Here is a 20,016-nt window from a genome sequence, read left to right on the forward strand (position 1 = left end):
GCTCAGTAACTTAAAAGTGGGAATTTAATTCAGGTTTATTAGATCCCTTCCCATAGCTCTAACCACTAGACATCACTACTTTCCATATCATATTGAGAAAAAGCTTAGACACTTCTGCTGAGAATTAAAGAGGCAATTCCTGCTGGTGGAGAAACCTGGCCTCAGAAGTTTGACAGTGCAAGAAATGGAAAAGGAGTTCTAGAATGGAAATTCCTATGTTACTGTACACATTCTTTTTACATACATGAAGATACGTCTTGAAATAATTAAAGTTAATAAAGTTGTTACACTGCTATTTTAAACACTAAGATTTCATTTACATTAATAATTCAGCTGCATGTACGTACATGGTGTGATCCCTACAAAAATTATTAATTGTGACTAGCTAGGAAAGCAATGACAGTAAAATATTGCCTGCAGGAAAGATACTGAATTTGAAATTAATTTATTTGAGCAAAATAAAAGTTTTACTTTTTTCTAATCAGATTCACTATCTTTACATTAGATTTTGCTTTACATTTGCTTGATTGCTGAAGGTTTAATTAACTTTGTTGCAACAGTATAAATCTCCAATGCAAGTAAAATAGGCTTTCATATGGGTATGTTTGCCTCTTATGTTGCAGTCTGAGGTGTATATTCTCTCCCATGTAACGCAATAGATGCCTTCAGAAACATGTTCACTTCTATGTCCTTTACCTAAGTAAAACTCAATAAAGTTCCAATCAGCTTATGAACTTTCCATCTTTTCCACCACCTGTGATAAAAATCTGTGACATTCAACTTGGTATGTTTCCTGCCATAAAAGCCCATCCAGTAGTGAAGAAACAGGAGAAAAAAAGAAGAAATTCAAAACAGACTGATAACATGATACGAAAGACTTGTACTAGCAAAGCAATGACCCTAAAATGTCTTCTCTCATCTATATGCTAAACATTTGGATTGCACTTTCAGTTAACAAATTCTTGGAGGCTTTTATTCACTGTAAAAATAAGCACTGCAAATGCAGCCAAGCAGGTCCATTTAAATAAGCATGAAAATGGGACTATTTCACCAGGTAGACAAATATAGTAAATATTTATACTTGCAGGAATAATAATGACAAACTCCACAGAAGACAACCACAGAGAAACATATTGTGCATGCAGACGTATGTTTATTTTCACCTCTGGTCTGCAGTCGGTGTTACATAGTGGGAATGCACTGAATCTTAATTATTACTACAATCCTATTCCAGACCTCAAATAATAAAGGACACTGAATCACTGGCTTATGATATCAGCGCGCAGGAGAGCACCGGAGACTAAAATTGCTACCCACCTAAAACAAGGCTAGAGAGAACAGGTAGCAGGACTTCTTTCAAAAAGTTGCAAATCTGGAATTCTACACTTTTTCCAAGACAGCACAACTCAACATCTTTCTGTTTACTTTTAACATATTAGTGTTATGGTGGCACTGTAAAGTGATTTCTTATTTAGTCTTGGTGGCATCTCTCTATTTGGGGCTTGCGTTTTTTCTAGACAGTATCATTAATGACGACTTTCCTTTGAGACACCTGCAAAGGCCTGCATAGTGTATCACAGCTGCACATTGCAAAGCCAAAACACTAACAGTAATGAACTATTAGTGTATAATGGTCACCACATCAGTGAGTCGCCACACACCAGTGAGCTTTCTATGCAAATAAGACCTTTCATGCTGCAAGGCTTTGATGCAGCAAATCACTTAACATATATCCAGATTACACTAAAAAACTAATTAAACAAATGCTTCAGTGCTTTATTGCCATAAGGGTTAAAGAGGCTAAAAAAGATAAGGCAATGTTTAATTAAAGCTATTACAAATGAATGTTCTTCTCATGTATTCTAAGAAGACTTCAGGGTCCTACCATTTGGTCCCACATACAGTTTCACGAAAATGCCTATCCAGCAAAACTCCTCAGTAACCTAGCTGAAACCCCACAGACCTCAGTAAGAGGGCTCTGCCTGGCTTACCACTTATTTAAATGCAATAAGCCCATAAAGATATGTCAGTCAAGGAAATTTTGTCCTTAGAGTTGCAGCCATGTTTTTTTCCCCCTTTCGAATTGAGAGCTGGATTTGCTGGAAAAGGTCAGCGCTTTAGAAGAACTCCTGAAACTTGCTCACTTAAAATAACATATCCTGCTCATTTAAGTTCTTGTGCAAAACTTTAGACAGGCTTTGGCAGTAAGTTCAGATGTCTGTGCTGTTCTGAAGAGCACATCCTGTTCCCTGCAGTAAGATGTCTGACATGCCTGGACACAGATCTCAAAAGCTACTGTATCAGTGTCAACAGAATGCAGAACACTTTCCTACCTTCTGTAGGAGATGAAAATGTGAGACAGTAATTGATCTTTCTTTGTATATATTGCATGTGACTGAAGTCTGGAGAATAGGAGGATAGTTATAAATAATAAGATGGAATCATCTGATCTGTTTCATTATTAAAGAATACCTATATCAATTTTCACTATACTGACGCTGAACTTCATCTAAGAGAAAGTTAAGATGTTACAAAAAACACATGAAGAATCACATGGAAAGGAACTTAAGAGAAATATGAAAAGTCTGTCTGAGAGCATTAAAATCATAGAAAAGATAAGGAAAATAGAAATTTAAAAGGACTGACAATTGCAGTGATGCTGTTTCAGTATGCGATACTTATACGGAAGATTGAAAGAACAGATGGCAATGAGAATGAATCCAATGGCCATTCAATACACACTTATTTGTGCCTCTAGAGACTATTGTTAGTTTTTCCTTATCGCCTACCACTGAGAGTGTGGGGTAATCTATTACCGCTCCAACAATTTTGTCTTCTTCTCTGTCACCTAAGAAGAGCTATCAATGCTAAAGACAGACCTAAGATGTCTGATTAAGATCACAATCCGGATTTCAAATGTTCAACATTTATACTAAGTTTAAGAGAAGAGTTTTTCTATTCAATGCATACAGAGATATATGGGCAAACCGTGAAATCTGAAATGGGGTTTGGAGTCTGAACACTGCAGTCAGTATTTGGGGAGTAAATAGGGGGTGTCCAATTGTGGTTTGGTTCAGACTCATCTAAACAACACAGATGTGCACAGATATGCAAAACACAACAATATAAAACAATTCATAAACTACATATCTTGATTTTTTAAAAAATCAGAGCAATAAACGCCCAATGTTAGCAAGGGGTAGGGGAATCCCAGGGCAATAGCTGTCCCTGTGGAGAAACAGATAWAGAGTTCACAGATAGTTTCCCAGGCACCTATTGCCTCAGTCAATACATGGCATAAGACAACCTGAAGCAATGGGGGATGTTTAACAAATGGAATGAATTCCAGTTAAAAAAAATAATCATTTTCATTACTGATAGATGTGCTTTGATGCTATGTTAAAAAAAAACCTTTCCTGCTCCTTCTCCTCCTCCTCCAAAAAACCTTTAAAGAAAACAAAAGAAAACCTTAGGTGGTAAGAAAAAGATATTGAAATGAAAAAATGTGCAGGCCTTCCCAGTCTGGAAATGTGTGATGGAGTTTTCTCACTGTTACTTATAACCAGYTGTAATCTGAGAGGGATGGTGAAATAAAAGCATGATGGCAGTGAAAATTAACACATGGGCATCTATTATAGATATTTCAGCTACCCGTGTCAGTGCAGGTTCTTTAGGGATCCCATTTCCAGTGGCTTAGGAAGATGTCAATTTCTACTACTACTTTTATTAGCCAATATTTAAAGGTATACATGAGGCCTGATGTAGTAAGCCCATTTGTGAGAACAGATGAATGACACTTGAGGGCAGAAACAACTTTTTCAGAATACCAATCAAATTGGGAGCACTGCATGACAGATGCTTATGCACCAACATTGCATTCTAGTCCCTTATTTTAGTAAGAAGCCAGCATCGTTTACCTGCATGTGCTAAAAGGCAGGTAAAGAAAATGGGGGGATGAATTGCCTTAGTTCCCATGAAGACCACGAGAGGTCACTCCAGCTATCTAGACCACAATTTCTTGCAGCATTTCAAAGGATTTGCTAGAAAAGACTGGCTTTTCCTTTGTGGGCTTGGTAAAATTACCTTTTCCAAACAAACAAATGTGTTTCATCACCTGCATGCATTTCAAAGGTTATTTACAATTGATTCATAAAATAAAGAAGCTTAAGGTTTGTATGATTTAAATATTTTACTGATCCAAAAACCAAATGAATGACTTACTGTACAAATATGAAACACTTGGATTTGAATTCTAAAATACGTATATGTATATGTTTATATACGCACACAGACACACATACAGAGGCTTCATCATGGATTCAGCTTTGGAGTCTGGAAGGTCCCTCTTCCTACCCATTCTACCTCCTGTCCTCCACGATTTTGCCCATCCTTGGTATAGGTTGAGAAGGCAAGGGCTGGCAAGCACAGCACATTTCTGTTCCCCTCCCACAGCACTGCTGCTTGCTGTGCCAAGCAGGATAAGAGATGGCAGCTGTAGAAGAGCAGGCTCTTTTGATTTGTAACAACAAGGAGCCGACAAACAATGGCTCAAGTTTTATATCTTTGAGGTACCTGAACAGTGCAAAGGGATTTATATGGGGACTTCTTATATGACTACTATCCCTCAAAAAAACAAACAAGCCAGCAAATAAATAAGATTCTCAATGAATTATAAAGCTGTTACTGGTCAAAATCACATCTAGAGATGCCTGGAGCTCAAATTTTTGTCTTAACTTTGATTTGCTGAAACATTTTTACCACTCACTAGTTGCATTACTTACAGTGCTAGCAAAGTAGATGCCTTGGGCTTCTGGGTCTCTATTTATTCTGAGAAGCCTACTGTACACACAACCAATGTATGGCACAGAATAATTTAGAGAAACTTTAACTGTGTTCTGCTGCCAATTAGTGTGTTAGCCCTGTAAGCTTTCCTTTGATACTGTCATCTCATCTGCCTGACATGATGATAAGCTTTGCAGTGCAATCAGTTGATTGCTTTGACCTAGACTGAGATCTCTGGTCAGCAAATAGTGTGGTAATGTAACATAGCTTCAGAGAGCTTCAGGCTGAGGTCCTGCGTTGACTCCTGATTACTGACATAGTACAGTTTTTCTAAATTCTGATCAAGCAGCCCATAAGATCTATTTGATGATAAAGACATACAAACCTGAAAGATTTCACATGAAGAATTCATCACAGTTTTAGGTAAGGTATAGCAAAAGTGAAATTCTTAGTTAAAAAGTACAGTTTACTTAGAAGCTGGCCATGGACCTCGGTGTGAGACTCTCAAACCCACTTCCACATCCTGGTTTGGTTCTCATGTGACCCACCAGAATTCCACAGTCAGCATTATCTGCCTGGTAACCATGCCATATCTGCTTTATGCCCACAATTCTCCAAACAAGCCTGACATTAATTATGCATTTTATCAAATTGAGGTAATGCAAAATCTTTCTTTCCTGAGAAAAAATTCCTCCGAAATAGGGCAATGCAAAGAATGAGATAACGAGTTTGTGCCACAGCCATAAGATCCATATGAGAAACACTACAACAAGAGCTGTCAGGACTGCTTCTATGCAATATACTTCATATACACCCTGCAATTACATCTAATGCTTGAGGAACATTTAGTACTATAAAATGAAATGAATGAATGTGGAGTTTACAAAGAACTGAAACTCCCTGTATCGTRTGAATGCTATATATCAAACTAGACAGCTGATGAGTAACTCTGTTATAGTACATATGGTAGAAATGGCAGCCACTCAACCCTCCAGCACAGGATGAACCTCAGAACGTTTGAAAATTTCATTTTGATCACCTTCCAGAAACTGAAATAATTATCTCAACACAACCCAACCTCTTTGAATCTATAAATCAAAGTCTTAGGAACAGGTTTTCTTGTAATGCTTTTGACACTTCCTGGTTTCAAACAAGTTGAAAATGCCACGACAACAGCCTTAGAACAGGTATGTTCTAATTTTTATTTTACTGGAAATGACTCAACACATCATAGTTGACAATATTCACCTCATGTTGTGCAAGGACTCAGAGAATGCAAACAAGTGTCAACCACTGCCCTTTCAGCTGGCTTGTAGGACTAAAACCCTATGGAGTTCACAATTTTTGTATCAATGAAGTTAACAAGAAATGTCATGATTTTGTGTCACAAGTATTACAGAAGCTTTTTTAAAAAGTTGCCAGTCATGCCTAGTTTTATTGCAAAAATTGTCCATATTTTTGCTCCTATGAGGACAAGTTTCTATCTTCCATCTGGCCTAAAACTCTGTGTGTTGGTATTAGCTATACCAGCTTTACTACAGTCCTGGGAGACACAATAACTAACACAACTGTCACTTCTTCCTCCCCACCCTCTCAGTCCTGTTTTCTCAGAAGTATAGCAGTTTGTAACTATCATTAAAATGGCTAAATTGTACTTCCTTCCTTCCTTCCTCTCTGAAGTATCCTCACTTACATGCTACGTTCTGCTCCATAGAGAAAGGAACCACTTTTACCTTTGCATTCATGCTTAAGATGATGAAAGTTTGTGTGAATGTACAGGGAATTCTCATGCCTTTATCAGCTGCATACAGTAAGTCACAATCTTCCCCTTTAGCTTTTTAACTCCTTTTCCAAACACTGACCAGTTAAGGCCCCTGTTAACCACAGTATGGCTGACCATTGGTGAGGACAAGGTGTTTCACGCAGACAAGATAACCTACCTTGTTGAAAAAACAACCATCTAGCATGGATATTAAGAACAAAGATGAGACTTGCAGTACTAGTACTGTGCTGCTGGTGTCTTTTCAAAAATATTGTTGGACTAAATACATATAGGGAAATCTGTAACAGCTTTACTTTCATGAAGCCCAGAGAATGACTGCAGATTTTTATTCTCTAGCACCAGTGGATAAACCTCCTCTGCATATACTCTTCAAAGGTAATGATCATCCTTCCTCTTTACTTCAGAAGACATATAAAGAGTCCTGGAAAAATCWTGTGCTAATTTTTCTATTTCCTTAGAAGGTCAAGTTCAGGCATCTCTAAACTTTGCAACTCATTTCTTAACTGAACACTAAAATTTAAGCTTTTCAAGGCGTGCACAGCTGTAATCCAGCCTTTGGTTTCTAGGACTAAAGGTCAGCACATTAATCTATTTGGGATAATTCATAGATCCTCTTTGGAGAAAAAAAAAAGCATTAACATAACAATAAGCCATGTTTCCTGAAAATGAATGAGAACATTTCATGATATAAAACAGTATCCCAGTGATGACACAAACTGATTATTTTAGCAAGTTCCTGCCTCAGACTTGCTCTACCCTGTTTCATGCTAGGTACTGCAGTCCTTTTGTTAATAGATTTTTTTGAGTAGGTAGTTTTGCTCTGACTCTGAAGTCACTTGCTTTGAAAAATAGGAAAAAAGCCTTTATAAAAAGGTTCTGAACAGCTGTGATATGAAATGAATCAACCCATCTCCTGTACCATTATTATCATAAACAGCACCAAAGCCTTTAATAACAATACAAATGAGTGTGAAAATTTGTTTTGTTACTGCCCCCTTTGAAAATGACTGACTCTGGTTTTCAGGGTGTGATCATTAAAGCAAAAGTACTTATGAGGTATTTACAAAGTTTTTACAAAACGCTTTATGAGATGCTTTATGAAACGGGTGCTAGTAAAGCACTACAGAACTTTCTAGAATATATCTCTAACTGTCTGAAAATTRAGGCTATCCTAATTTACATCATTTACATTAAAGATGGATTGGTTTTAGACGTTATTTTCACTCAGCTCCATTTCTTTACTGAGGTTTAGTTCTTTCTGTTTTAAATACTGTTTCTTGCTATTTGTTATATAACAATAAATGCAGGTTACTRTTGTAACATATGGTGATCAGAGTTCTAGTTTACAAAACCAGAGGCACCTATTAATGACAGGAAGAATGTGCAGGAATCACCTAATATAGGAGGGGAGGAATTTTAATTTTCATACTGAGGAGTTTTGCTGGTGGCAGTTCTTGGCTACCATGTGCACATTTCATATACTCATAGCACAGAGACATAGAACTGATTTAGATGTGAAGTTCATTGCTAAGCTTGGGCTTAGCAATGCCAAATTAATTCATTTATTGCTCATAATGTTAATTCCACTGATGGAAAGAGCAGAAAGAGAGAGAGAGAGAGAGAGGGAGAGGGAGAGATGATGCATGTGCAAGTGTGTACTTACATAGGATGTGTACATCCTACGTTAGGGGACTTCTTAACCAATCCAAGAACTCAAATGTACAGACATCAGTTTTCTCAGCTGCTGAAAGACTTAGGATAGTTGTTATAGTATCTAAAAGAGCTTATAAACAGCCCAAATGCCATCTTCTCTCTCCTCCTTCCCACAGATTCTCTAGAAAAAACCCAAATTCAAATTGAGGTGAGACATGGGACTTGGACAGGCATAGATACAACTGAACAAGTGTGTGGCAGAAGGCCTCATGTATTTTGGAGGTTTCTTGGATAAATGTTCCCTTCTGACTTCTGAACTTTGTAAAAAAAGGAATTAAAAAAACCCTATGATTCACTGTGATTTTTATGATGAAAAAAAACCCTATTGCAAAGAGCTGATGACCTAGAGAAAATATTTTCTATAAGACTAAATTAAAGTATTATGATTAGTACTTTTCCAAATCCAAGAACAAAGTTAGTGAGGAACCATATGAGGAACATCCTTGAAGCCTCAGGCAGGGCAACCAGTACATGGAAGAGCATGCTTTTGGTATTCATTGCAAATTTAGTGACAACCATCTGCAAGCGTGGATGGACTGAAGTATTTGATCGGAGATTAATTAACATGGATCCGTTGTCTCCAAGACTCCTGACTGTGCTGAGTTTTTACTGCCGTGGGTAAGGATTGCTGAGAAAGCATGTTTCCAGTAGAGATTCCTTGTGCTATGCAATACCTTCCATAGGGGATCCATTAAGTTAATGAGATGTATGCACAGCACAGCATCATTAAATATCTAAGGATTAATTCAGTTGCCTCACTACGGACTTGGTAGAACTATGAAGAGAAATGAATAGTTTAGATGACAGAATGATCTTTTCTGAATCCTTGCACTGTCATGCAACATGGATAAATAATGAGAATTAGGTTCTTGGCAAATGCTAAGTTTGGCTCCAGAGGGCTTAAACATAAAGGTAATATGATATTCAAAGAGTGCATTGCTCAGTCAATCAAATGAATAACCTGTTTTTGCTCATCCTTGTCCAATAAATTTGAGAACAAATGACATTAAAGAAACCCAATTATTTCTGCAAAACAGGTATTTGAACCTTGCAGATGACTGAGAGATATTAAATGATCCTTTGTAGGCATGCAACTTTGGAAGGGGGAGCTGCTTGATTGAGATGAAGTCTTAAAGAAGGCAAGAAATCTAGTGCATGTAGCTACAGAGCTAATCCACAATCTTGTTTTGTTGCCTTTTCTCTGTTGAAGAGCTCAGATATTTATTCGCCCTAAATCAGACTTGCCAAAATGCAGAAACCTGTTGGTCCTTTCTGCCTAGCAGTATGTGCCATATAGAATTCCTATTCTGCTACCCTAAAGATAGCACACAACTAGGCTTTAACTAATAATCTGTTTGATCAATACACTTATATGAGCATGAGCTCCTCCAACTGCCAGCTGTCCTCAGGCCACAAAGGGCAAGACAATATAAAAAAAMCAAAATTGACTTGTGCTAATTCCATATTAATTAAGCTTCTTTTGACCTGCCTTGCATGTTCTTAAAGAGACAATGGAAGATCTTTGCATGCAGAGCAGCAAACATGCTCTATTGGGACAATTTTGGTAATCTCACTATATCAGGAAGATTCATGCCCTGAATTCATGCCTTTAATCAAGTTGCAGCATGTTAGGGCAATCTAGAGAGGGCTGAATAAAGCTGTTATTCATTTCTGCATGAAAGCCTATATTACAGCTTAACACACAGCAAAGGGTATAAATTTATATGTGCTTGAGTAAAAATCCTTTTCCTCTCTCTACTGCACAGAATATATGATCCCTGTTTCTTTAAATTCTATCAGAATTATTTAGATTTGAAACATTTTCCCCACTTACTCACACATATACTAACATAATAAACATCAACTGAGAATCCAGTTATCAATAGGCCAATCTGTTGAAGGTTTGTTTATGGCTGAGGTAAACACATCAGCAAATATAAGGCTGTCAGCTTGTATGTTGCACAAACACCATCAGCTCATGCCTCTACCTGAGGTAAGGCAGCAGCTTCTTACCATGATTGATTTGGGCCATTAGCTCCAAATCAAAGTTGGTTTCAGTTCATCCATCTTTCTAGAACCTCAGCAAAAATGTTATTTGAAAATAAACACTGGCTCTTTGTCTCTTTTGTCAAAAGAGCAGCAGGGAGCTGACTGACATGTCACTAAATACATCTCCATTTCTGCTGCCACAGCAGCAGCCTCCTGGAAGCTGCACTGCTGGGTTTCGGTATTTTGCCTCCTTACAGGCCAGCAGTGCAAGTCTGGAGGAGAAGAGATCACAGTTCATTCTAGTTAGCATTGAAAAAAGGTTTCTTGTAAGGACAGTAATCTGCTGAATGCAAAAAGCAGGCTTCAATACTTAATCCCTCAGTTCAGCTGATTAAGATTTGACACAAGATTAGGAAGTGGAGGAAAGGGGTAGTTTTAAACCATTTTTGCAAACTCTTGAGTATCAAAGCAGTAATTGCCAACAAAGCAAAGCACCTGGAGGATAGCCCTAATTTCTAGCAAGGTGACCATGATCCCCTTTTAGTGCTGAACAAACAGGCACTCACAGGGACACATCAACCATGGAACTACTTTGACTCGATCCACAGCAGAAATCAAGATGACCTGGAGTAGACGTGACTCTGATCGTTTGAGGAATCCTCTAACAAAGGATGGGTTTAAAAATGGCTGGTTAAAATGGATTTAGCCACTTGAGTCCATCCAAGGACTTGGYTTGAACACAATTAATTCAGAGCAGCACCCCTGTCTGCCAAATCTGTTGTAATGATAGGTCTACAGTATGAAGAGCTTGTAGGTACTTGAATCAAGGATTCATTTGTGGGACCAGATTTAACATTTGTTAATTACTGAAGTTCTGGGTCTGCCACATCCCAGGCAAGTTTAGTGCCAAGGTGGGGACAAACCCCACCTGAAACAGATGCAGAAGCTCACCAAATTCACATTGCTGTTGTAGCAGATGCTGAGGTTAAGTCCATCTCCAAAATGAGTGCTATTTGCAGGCTTCATGGTGTTTTTACTTTCCATTTTTTACTCCATTTTCCTTTTATTTTCATTCAGAAAATGATCTCTGTAAAAAAGGCTGCTACTGCAAACACCTGCAGTTCAGCTCAGCGTTTCTTTGATTTATAGTTGTTCACAGAATGTTTTCATGAGTCTGACCAAAGGATTTGCTCTCAAAAAAATAACGAAGCTGTACTGGAGTTTGTATTCAAGTGTGGGGGTCTACCCCTCAGTCTTTTCTTCTCTAATACACCCTTACTGTTGATTCTCCATAACTTGCTTCTCTCTCACTGCTCTCCCCCAACTCTGATCCCCCATTGCCTCAGAGTCAATGTGGRTTCTCTGAAGACTTTTTCTCTATAACCTTACTGCTAAGAGAGTGCAGCTGTGAATACTTGAGAAAGTATAATAATTAAAGAGAAAACTTTTTCAATTGGTCTGTGTTACCACAGAATCTTTTTKCTTTTTCACATTTTTATCAAGAATGATAGCAAATATCCACTTTTATTTTCTTGGGCTGGGAATAGACATACCCTTAGTAATTATTAGTAACTTCTTCTGATGTAAGGAGCTAAATAAATGTGATAGGGAAGCAACCAAAATGATATCTTATTCGAAGTTGACACTTAGACTTAAAACTGCTTAACTGCTGTACTCAGACATTAGAAAAAGAGAAAAGGTTTCTTTGACCACTTTGCTGAATAAATAGGTATTATGAAACGGAGTCAATATTTTTCTTTTGCATTTTAGGAGCTGATAATCATTAACAGGAGGCTTTACAAGGGAAGCTTCAATGCTCTGTTTTACCCTTCTAGGCTACTGATTGGCTTGTCTCAGCAGGAAGATGTGGAGGCACCTACTCCTGCCTTCTATTGAGAAAAAAAAAAAAAAAAGAGGACTTAGTACAAATTGAGAAGTCACCCCACACAGCGTGTCAAAAGTGACCTCATTGTACCCGCTGCAGCCAGCTGAAGTCTGCTGGAGTCTGCCATGCTTTTGCTGGGTCAGATTTCTTGCCTTTTGTTATTTGAGCTCCTTCTGAAAGCCAGGGTTGCCTAAAGGGGTAACAAGACATTCCCTTTCTTTGCTCTTTAATCCAATCAGAGGGGCCTTGCTTTCTCACAGAGARCTGGAACATACACTAGGGTTAGCTCAGCAGCTGTGAAAGTGAGGTGAAGATTAAGACTTTGACTCTGATCATACATTTCAATATGAATGAAGCCAATAAAAGGGAGATTATCTTTCTCGCTACTTTTCAAATATCTTATCCATGAGGCAGCACTGCTTCCACACAAGCTTGATGCARTTGATGTGTATTTGCCCCTCAGATGGAAAAGGTTTGGTCAGACATTCATTTAAAAAATATATTTGAGGAGGATAGGAAGGAAGGGAGGGAGAGATGGAAAAAGACAGAGAGAAAGTCAGTTTTGGATGTGAGCAGGTCAAGTAAGAAACACAGAAGTGCTCTTCTGGTTGCAGTCTGGCACTTCAAAGCAAAATGAAGAGGCATTTCAAAGGATACACATTATTATTTGATTAAGATTCAGCTTCTCGGATGAAATGTGCATACAATTATTAGCATGATGATGATAGGCTTCATAAGAGAAGTTTATTTTCTCTTATTGGTTCTTATTAGTAGTTCACTCAGCCTCCTACCCTGTATATGAACTTCCACTCTTTTTTTTCAATTTCATATATGGATTAGGTGTCCAAAAGTAGTTGTATCATTTCATTTTTGAATACAAGTCAATATTATATGGAAGGTCTAACCCTAGATTTGGGGTGTATAGAGAAATTTGACTACATTTGATTACATTTCACCTTCTTTTCACCTCCTACTGATGGCTCTCTACCTTTCTGCCTTCTTCGGTTTAATTTCTCCCTCAAGTCTCAGCATCCTTTCAAGAATCAGACTTTGCCTCTTGCCTTATTTCCTTGTGCTATTGCCAAGAGTTGTGACACAAGGATTTTTACATCTCCTGATTTTAAACTAGGTGTCTGTGGATATAAGAAGTCTGCTAATATTCCTCAGTCTTCTCTTTCTCAGTCCTGCTGAGGACCAAAAAGGAAGACTTACCATTCACCTGAAACAGGCATGCCAGATTATATACGACTTTCTGTGGTGGACACGAATAACCTCTCTGAAGCTTGCTGGACTCCTCACTGCTGATTACACAGTTGAGCTATTTTTTTATCAGAGGGCAGAAAGAACTTTAGGGATCCAGACTGTGGCCATAGCTTTGCATTCTGCCATGGTTCAACTTCCTAATGAATTTTCAAAAATCTAATTCTTAAAAACTTCAGTATTGAGCAATGTCAGAATTTGTCAAAACAAATTTATGAGAAACTCAATAGAAGTCCTTTTGAAAATACAACCTTTGAGACAAGAGCAGAGACAAGAGAGAGCCAGGTCCCTAGAGTTTTTTTTTTTTTTTTTTTTTTTTTTTTTGGAAGGGTAGCAGAGGTGACGTTTCTGTCAGGAGTTTTTATTTTTTCTTTTTCTTTTTTTTTTTTTTTTTTTTTTTTTTTTTTTTTTCCAAACCCTCTGCAGAAAATGACTGGAACTGTAAGTCAGAAAATAGAAATTGCTGTTCAGAATCAGAGCAGCCTGCTGTTCCGTGCAGAGCCTTTCCCTCTGCTGCAGTCAATACCAGCTATGTCTGAGGAAGTAGAAGCAGGTGGTCACAGATAACCTGCTGCCATAGAAAATTGCCTTATCCTCTCTGCAAGTAGAGAGGATATATGCCTAAGCTCTGTTGTCAGTTTATTCTTTTAATTTGTCTTTTTAAAATGTTTACTACTGCAGCCATAATTATTTTGTTATGCAAATAATTATTCATTTCTTTCATGACTTTTCTGTCTTGTGCAAAGGCATTTCATAGGTTAATTATGGCCTTGAGTTAGAAAAACAAAGACTTCATTAGCTCTGAATTTGCTGCCTTCTGATTCCAGGGAGGCTCGTTTACTCTGATACTATGAAAGAAAGGAATGGAAGAGTTTCTCATATTTACAATAACTGTTTTCCATATGCTTAGTATGTTTTTCTCCTCCCGTCTACAGCAAGACTGCAATTAAAGCTGTCTATGCCTTTTCTGATCCTATAGAGAGGTCAGTATAACTACATGAAATAAAGAGTTCATAACATTTTATGTGACTGAAAAATGAGACATTGTTAGTATTTAAGACATAGCTAATTTTGGATTGCTACCGTATTAGAAGTTATCAACAAAATAAGATCTTCTGCTAAACAGTTTCATTTCATCTGCTTCTAGACAAATTGCTTTCTCCAGCCAATAGCCAGAACAATGTTGAAAAAAACAGTTTAAACCACCTTGCTATGATCTTAGTAAGAGGTTTGCATCAGAGGTCTCTAAATATAGTGTAAATATATATTACAAGTAGTAAGAATAAAATATAAGCTAAAAAATACTTAAAAAATGCTTGCTTATTCTTACATTGGTTTTTGACTCTTCTTGTTATTCTTTCCTTGGCAGGGAGCTTTATTTGTTTACAGTGGTTAATATGTTAAAATGCTTACAACAGATCCACTATATTGTTTAGTTTCTATGTTAACTATCATTTATAAGAAAAATCAATTCCCCTGTTTTTTTTTTTTTTTTTCCTTCTACCTCAAGAATTCCTAGGGACCCTCACAGTGGACTATCTCTGATTAAAATAGGTGAACTCAGTACCTAGTGAACCGGTACTCATTTAACTAAAGTAGCCCTTCAACAGATAACATCTGAGGCTCTAGTTAGCTAAGAACTGATGATGCAAAACACTACATTATCCTTTCTCCCAGACAGAAAGCCCCTGTAGCCAACACCTTTACCATTCTCAGAATTTAAAGGCTCAGAGCACTGAGTAGAACTCTCATTTATTCCAATGGTAATGAGAAATGCTTATGACTCTTTGTGCAAATACAAGTTAGACTATTTTTAATGGTAATAGAGAAGCTCTATTTATCTCTGCATTTATCAGGTTTACCTTTTAACTTTTTAAAATAGAAGCAGATAGTCTTTTTAGTCACCTAAGAAAGCCAAGGTATGATGTCACTTGGAGAAATGGAAGCAGAGACTAGAAAAGTGACTAGAAAAGTCACTAAATTAGATATTTTTTACTTAAAATTTTTAAAAATACCTAACATAGTTTTAAGAGCATATATTTAGTGTATAATAAATATATAAAGTAACCTGCCTTTTACCATGCACTCTGCATAAAAGAATATTTGTATATGCAGGCAGCCTAAACATTTGGTCTCTAGCTTGATGCTGTGCAAAATTCTGTATCTTGATGTGATTACCACTTATTACCATTTTAGAGAGGTTTCTCTTTCTCTCTCTCTCTCTCTCTTTTTTTTTTTTTTTTTTTTTTTTGGGTGGGGGGCTTGCTTTTGTTCCTCAAGATCAAATGTTGCATGTTTAAAACTGGTGCCACTGTTGGGCATCTTCTGCATGGGTGAAAGAGCCCAGCAGAATCCAGTGAAGATACAATAAGGCTTGTGTTTCTGAGATTCCTCATTGCATCTGGACTCATCATTGTTGGCCTGAAGTTCTTTGGGTTCTCTGAGATGGTGATATTTTACATTTCCACTAAGTGAACTTCATTTAAACTCACTGGTTTCTCTGGCAATCTTCAGAGAACAAAATAAGTCTGAGAAAAGTGGCTAAAGCAGATTGGATATGTTTTTTGGCATCATGCTGGGAAGCAGGAAACCTGTTTTTAGAAATCTGATTTTATAAAAGCTGGGAATCCCAACTGAAAACAACTAGAACGTGAAGTCTACTGGGAACAGGACAGAGCAGGAGGAAGACTAAATGAATTTGTTTTCTAAGCATTATGTCATTTAAAAGGGRAAAAAAATCACTCTGTTGCTTAACTCAAAATAGCTGGATATGAAACTACTGGTACCATTCACTGCTAGGTCCCACTGACAGATTTATTGCTTGCTGTAGAGCTGCTGCTGCTGCATGATGGAAATGGCAGGTGTACTCTGCCACAAAAAGGATTGCTGTCTCAAACTTCATCTCCGTGCACATGTGTAACTAAGAGCAGCTAGAGGTCACAGGGGGACAGTTCAGTGTTTATAGTGACTTATGAAGAAATGTAGCTATTTTCTTTAATCTTCCTAATGACAATCTTCTTGCTAGCCCATGGTTGTATCTGAGGGCAGGGAGATTGACCAGTTCAGTGCCAACTGAAACATGCTAAAAAGTAGAGAGAGGCAATACTTTTTGGACACATGAACAATATGTATTGCACAGACTATTTACCAAAGAAAATTATCTCTCAGTTCTAAGGAAGACTGAGATTATAAACCTATATAAACAGCATACAGAAAAATCCACTGGAAACAACAGAAAATGGAATGCATTAAGTGGGGCCAAGCCATAGCTTGAGCTCTAGATGACCCCAAAGACTTCAGTACTGGAAATCCGAATCTGGATTTAAGTTGTAATATTAACTGAAGACAGCTCTTCACAACAACATAGAAAATGAGTTACCATAGCTCCTCATGCATCTCATTTACGTTACTCAAAGATCGTCCTTCTGCTTGTTCTGAAATGTTTATTTGGATTGGCTATGAAGCTTTTGCAGCTGAGGTGCTATTTGGATCAATCCAAGAACTTCCTGCCCTGATCTTGCCTTGACTTTATACCCAGACTGTGATTCTGCTGAAACAGAAAAGATGACATTTGGAGCATTAATCTGCATGATTTTTTAACAGGATTGGGTTGAGACTGTTCTATTTTACCTTTTGTGTCAAAATAGCCCCTCTACTCTCAAAATTCTTCAGTTGGGGTCTTTTCAAATCAGTCTGAAGTTTTTTATACCCATTTTAGGGTTGGATCCAGGTTTCAAATGTCCAGCAATTGAAAAACATATACTGGGTGAATAGGATAGGTTGAGTGGTTGGAATTGGCCTTATTTCTGCTTGTATTGGCCCCAGATTCAGACAGGTGAATGTAATTTCAACTAATTCTTGAAACCAGTTTTGTAGCATACAGATTCACTGAGGCTAGATTCTTATCACCAGTGATATTAACTTTCTTTTTGGTAATATAAGCACAAAATAACACAGAAAATAGGTTGTTCTGGGAGAAAAGGATAATGACATTTGCATACAAATCCCCCAAGGTACAGTGTCAGCAATCTTGCCGAGCACCCAACTATTTTAGGATGTTATAATAAGGCATGCAATCCTCTCATTATGTCAGCTAGTGTCTCTTGCAGAAAAGGGTGAAACCAGAGATATTTTCAGTCAAAACCTAAAGCCTAGTCTCTACTCACAAAATTTCACAATTTTGAGTGAAGCTCCTTCTACAAGTAAATTCTGAATGACACCTCCACATCTTAATTCTGTGACGTTTTTGTCATTACTCTCTCTGATTTAATATAAAAGCTACAGTTAGCTTGTATATGATTTTGGTATCCATGCAGTGTTCTGTTATCAGAACTTGTATTTGTTTTACTGCTACTCTTCTATTTGTCTCCTCACTGCTCCTTCCAAACACCTGCTGCTGCAGCTGCAGAGAAAAGGCTGTGTGCAGCATGTGCGTGGCTCAAACAGGTACCTTATGGCTTTCTGAAAGAAGGCCAGCAAGTACTTTTGCTGTGCTGTATGCTCACAGCATTACTTCCATTTGGCATAGCCATCTATAATTGGCCATCATTTCTTTTATGAGATTCTGTCTTATTATTATTATTCTTATTTTTTTTAAATTAGCATTTTGGACTTTCTGGCAGCAAAGTCTCACATGGCACAGGCAGATGATATGGGTATCTATGCTCCACACTGTGGACTGCGTAGAGCTGCTCCAGAGTGGCGAGCAGGAGCTGGCTGCCTAAATCGCTTAGGCTTGCCATGTGGCTTCACTGCTCTCTGACAGTGGATAACTGTGCTGAAAAATGACTGCCCATAGCTCTCTCCTTTCTTGAGATRAAGGAAACAGGCTGCTGACCACTGAAACCTGTAGTCCTGATATGTCTGGCAATACTGGGAATAAAGTGACTGACTTTGAGACACTAAGCTGTAAATAAGGTTAACAGTCTGGCAAGCTGAGCCTCTGAACCAATTCCATTTTTGGTAGCACATTATCTTTTTACCTAGTTCTGCAGGATAGGGAAATAAGAAGGAAGCTGCTTTCATTCACAGAATTACTTCTTTAGCAGCTACAGACAAAAAATGCAAATTCAGAATGAAAAAAATCTAGATGAAAAGTCTAATGTTTCCCATTACACCATAGCCAAACTATGGGAAGAGAAGAAATTCAGAGAAGTATGGCAGTTGTTTGCATAAAAGGAATGCACTTAATTGGGATACAATCAAGAAGGTCACTCTGACATTCTCCAACCATTCTTTGCTCTCAGAAAAAGAGAAAAAGAAAACAGAAAAAAATCCCTTTTTTCTGTTATGAAAAAAACAAAGGCAATAAATGAGAATATGCCTCACTCTTTCTCTGGGCTATTTTTTGATATAAAACAGAGATAAATACTTTTTACACCTTTTCCCGTAAGAACACATTTATTCCTACCACACATCTTTCTACCATGTGTTAAACCTTTGATTTCCATCAGTAGCTGCATAAAGAGGGTATCATGGAACTGGACTGTAATTTTACTGCTAATACTGCCATAGCAATTTCCAGGCAATATGTTTAGCATATACACCATTTTCAGTCTGTTTTGAGTTCTAAATCTCCATGAAACCTCCATGCAGAGGTTTCGAATGATCAGACATTTGCAAGTTTGAGCACAGTAAGTATAAATGTTTTGCAAATGATATACAGTATCTGTTTCCTACTAGGCAAGGATTTCTGCTCAGCTAAGCAACATTTTTTTTAAATATGATCAAGAATTCATAGGTGATGTCTAAACATTTTCTAGTCAAGGGAAGGCCCAAGTTCTCTTCCAAACTGATTCTCTTCCAACCTAATTGTGGAGAAGTCTGGAGACACAAACTAAGTTTTCAAATATATTTCAAATAACAACCACAAACCCAACACAGAGGAAAGTCTCAGAGAAATGTACGCACTTCAATCYATCACTCTGCATTGGTAATCTCAAACCCTACTTGTAATGCTCATGAGCCACTAAGACCAGTGGTTACTATTACAGGTATTAATAAGCCATAAAAAGTAAACTGACTTTTAAAAGAATGTTATAAAAAACAGCGTGTACCAGTGGGAAAACCCCTCTGTGATAGGTCTCTCCATTGAGAACAGAGTTTGCATGTCTGTCTGTTGCCCATTTTTATCTCCAAGGTCAAGGCTGAGCTACCTAATGGTCTAYAGGCCTAAGCTAACTGGATGTTATTTTTCTAGTGCCATGTCTACTCACACACCTCTGGATCTCACACAATTACAAATAATGCAAATACATCAGTAGATTTTAAGCCCGGAATGGATCATTATCATCATCTTAACCTGACCTTGCATTTTGGTAAGGGTCACAGGATATTACACAGTTATGTGCCAAAAAATTGCATTTGAACTGCAGTATACTTGATCAGTCTGGCTTGATTGCATATACTATTCTTAACTAGGTGAAAAATTGAAAGAGAGACTGAGCAATAAAAAAAAGCTACAGAGCCTGTTGTGAATACATGGAAGGGTGAGTACCAAAAGCACTAATTTGAACGACCACAGAAAAACAGACCTGGGCAGCATCTTAGGAACTAACAACCTAAAAAAGCATTTATTCTCAGAGGCCAGAGTAACACTATCCTA

This window comes from Rhea americana, unplaced genomic scaffold (genome assembly GCF_003343005.1).
Source record: "Rhea americana isolate MKP2758 unplaced genomic scaffold, rheAme1 scaffold_106, whole genome shotgun sequence".
NCBI classification, from domain to species: Eukaryota; Metazoa; Chordata; class Aves; order Rheiformes; family Rheidae; genus Rhea; species Rhea americana.